We start from the raw sequence: 397 nt of genomic DNA, 5'->3' as shown, positions 1-397 counted from the left end.
CCCGCACATATCACCCGTGCCCTCCCCCACGCCAAGAATCACGCCGCTACCCACACCCCGCATGCTGCCCTTCCCAGCGGAACAAACTAAAGCCGCCTTCGCCATAAAGCTGCCGCCCTTCACTCACGGCAACCCATCATCATGGCTCTACAGGGTCGAGGGACAGTTCAGACTGGCTGGACTCACGGACGAGGTGCTACAAGCCGACGCCGTAATCAATGCCCTGCCGGAGGAGGTCTACAGGAAACTCGTCCCGTGGGTGTCTGCCACATGCCCCGTCACCTACCATCACCTGAAAACATCCCTCCTCGAGACTTACTCCCTGCCGATTGCCGAGAGGACCGCCCACGCCCTCGACCTCGTCACCAGACCGCGGCGTGACCAGAACATCCTGGAG

This window comes from Macrobrachium rosenbergii, chromosome 51 (genome assembly GCF_040412425.1).
Source record: "Macrobrachium rosenbergii isolate ZJJX-2024 chromosome 51, ASM4041242v1, whole genome shotgun sequence".
NCBI classification, from domain to species: domain Eukaryota; kingdom Metazoa; phylum Arthropoda; class Malacostraca; order Decapoda; family Palaemonidae; genus Macrobrachium; species Macrobrachium rosenbergii.
The sequence above is the reverse complement of the archived record's forward strand: the minus strand, read 5'-3'. Positions refer to the sequence as shown.